Source organism: Kryptolebias marmoratus, linkage group LG2 (genome assembly GCF_001649575.2).
Source record: "Kryptolebias marmoratus isolate JLee-2015 linkage group LG2, ASM164957v2, whole genome shotgun sequence".
NCBI lineage: Eukaryota > Metazoa > Chordata > Actinopteri > Cyprinodontiformes > Rivulidae > Kryptolebias > Kryptolebias marmoratus.
In genome coordinates, this window is record NC_051431.1 from 8,267,307 (window position 1) to 8,270,511 (window position 3,205).

Consider the following 3,205-nt stretch of genomic DNA (forward strand, 5'->3'; position numbering starts at 1 on the left):
ATGTTTTTGATCTTTTGGAGGAAACCAGAGTACCTGGAGAAAACATACAAACTCCACACAGAAAGGCAATCTCTTTGCTGTGAGGCAACAGTTCTGACCACTGCACCACTGTGCTGCTCCAGTTTTTACTGCTTTAGAAACTCCTGTCTGCTTTTTTTTCCCATTGTGCTGACGTATTCCCTTTCTACAAACTGTCCGGAATCTGTTTGCCAACTTGTCAGATCATCTGTTGGCATTTCTTCAAACATTGATGGTTCCATCTGTAAATATCAACTATAAATGTCTGGTGTACTTTTTCGTTAATGTATCATCACAGTCTCACCTCCATTCATTGCTGTTCGAACAATGCATTCACAGCAGTGTCAGACAAGTTTCCACTGAACATACTGGACCTCCGAAGCCATTCAAATTTATCTTAGTCTCTTTGGACCGAAGAATAGCCTGCAGTGTTCATGAGATGTTTTTTTTAATTTATTTTTCTATCACAGTTCCTTTTATACATATATATATATATTTGGAAGCTGTCCACAGAGGCTGACATCATGAAGTGTCCTTTGCGCTGGCTGAGCTGTCACAGAAATTCAATTTCCATTAATGACCCATGAGCCAAGTTTGAAGCACTTGACCATCTGTTTTTTGAGCTATCTTGGTCAAATGGCACACTGTCAGTGGCATCTGTTTTGGAGGATGGGCACTGCTGCTCTAATTAGTGGCTCATTGGCTCGCTCTGTGCCTCTTGATGACCAATTGAAATGCCTACCTGCATTGTTTTCCATTTCAAAGAATCACAAATAGTTTTTTTTCCAGTGATGCAGACACAACTCAGCCCCTTTTTTTAAAATTTGAGTTCTATTTTAGTTAATTTTATTTCATTATTACATTAATGTAATTAGGAGCCATGTATTTATTCAACTGTGCATTAATAATTACACTTTTTCTAACATATGTGTCAGTGATCAGTTTTGTTTCGTTTTTGGCTTAAGGGTCTGTATTCTAAACACCGCTTTTCTAAAGTTTTTCCTTTTAGTTGCTTGTAATGGGAAATAAATGGTGCAACTATTGAAAGGTGATATGACCCCCACAGGGGTATGGTGTATAAGATTACAGTGTTGCTGGACAAGCTGCCTCCACAAATTTGTCCGTCAGCCTGCCACTTGCACAGTTATTAGCCAGGAGTAGCTTTCAGGAGCAGCTTGCATTGACCTGACAGCATATAGCCAAAGGGTAGCCTCTGACTGACGGGACCAAATTTTATCAACGAGGATACAGTGACAGTCCGGCTGTGCCCATTTAATAGGGATGTGTCAGTTCACATGTTAAACCAAAATAGAGGGCTATAAGTTTCTTTTACTGCCGTAAATTGCTCTGAAAAAAAAAACCCAGAATATGTAGTTGTATAGATGACAGGATTGTATATTGAGTTGCCTCTCTAATAAGAACATCACATCTTCATCCAAGAATTTTTCCACCTCGCTGTAAGTACAGTAAGTGAAGGACTGCATGTTAGCAATATATATTTTAAGCCAAAGAAGTGAGAAATATATTGTGAATAAGTAAGAAAATTTATTGACCTCAACGCTGACGTAAATAAAATGACAAGACGTGGGGGTAGAATGAACAAGGTGTTACCTGCTAAGCATCACGCTGTGGAAAACTGCACCCACTGCCCTTTTTATCATAAAGAAAAAGTTTAAACACGAGCCATTCTGAGAGAAATTGTACCCGCGGAGATGACAGGAAATTACTTCATACATTCTACTCAGCTTCAGGAAGTCCCCATTTTGAGGCCCTAAATGGCACACTGTAGTAAGTTGGACGTTTTTCCTACCTGCCACTAAAATCAGGCAAACTCAGCCTATCTTGTATTTCAGTAGCATGAAACCAACACAGAATATATAACCTGTCAGTGATCCTTCTTTTTTCTTCTAACATGGATGCTAAAACACAATTTAGTTGTAGAATATCATGGAAAAACAGAAATAATTGTCAGATGTTATTTATTATATGCTGTTTGGATGGATTACGTTAATTAACAACTCTAACTTGTCCAAAGGTGGGAGTGAATGTGAATGGCTGTTTGTCTCATTATTCTCGATGTGGTCTTGTGATGGTCTTGCAACCTGTCCGGGGTGTACCTCTCCTCTCTCGCACAATGACGGCTGGAGGTAGGCACCAGCTCCCCTGTGACTCTGAGAGGAAAAAGTGGGTGAAGAAAATGGATTGATGAATGGCTGGATGGATGGATGTAGTGTGGAGGAAAAAAAAAAAGACTATTACTGTTTTCTTATTTCTTCTTTTAAGCCTCCACAAACAGCAAAAGTTTGGAAAAGGAGTTAGTTAATACTGTAATAATTCAAAACTGTAATAATTTTTGAGATGGCTGTGAATGACAGATTGGATTCTCACCAGGAGATCGCTCTAATGAGGTTTTACCATAAGACAGAGTTTCTGTTCTCAACAAGACACGAGCACTATAACAAACTACAACAGATGATAATTAACGGCCTAACATTCCTTGAAAGAATTACTATATCACTCACTGCCTTTCATGACAAAATGTTAAAATAAAATGATCTTGTATTGAAAAATGATGAAGTTATAGCTGTTTTGGATCAAATTATGAAATGAATGTTGCGTGACTCTCAGCTACTACCGTGCAGAGTTTTAGCTTAATATCTGTAAAACCGATGGAGTTACAGACATTTTTGTATTTGAAAATGTTGATTAGCTGTGGTGGCCATCTTGAATTAGGTTGACTCCAAAACTTAATCAGGTGTAGATGGACATTCAATGGTTCCTTTGACAGTTTCATTAAAATCCATCCAGTGGTTCATGAGATATTTTCACGGCAGCAGGTGTTAATTATATCTTATTGTTACAATCAGGGGTGGAAATTAAAAATTTTGTCCACCAGCCATAGTGGCTGGTGGACAAATTTTTTTTTACCAGCCAGTCAAATATTTTACCAGCCACTATTTTTTGTTGTGACAAAAAGTAATTTCATATGATGATGATGATGATGGAGGTGGGTGGAAGCAGTTGTGGTGCCCTACAAGCTGAACAACTCATCTTTCTGGACACTGCATGGAAAAAACTTTTCTTATTTTATTTTTTTTATTTTAAACCATTAAAAGATGCATATCTGTACATAAAAAATTCAGACAAGTGAAATTTATTTCTGTGGAGTGTTTTTGAAGTATTTTTT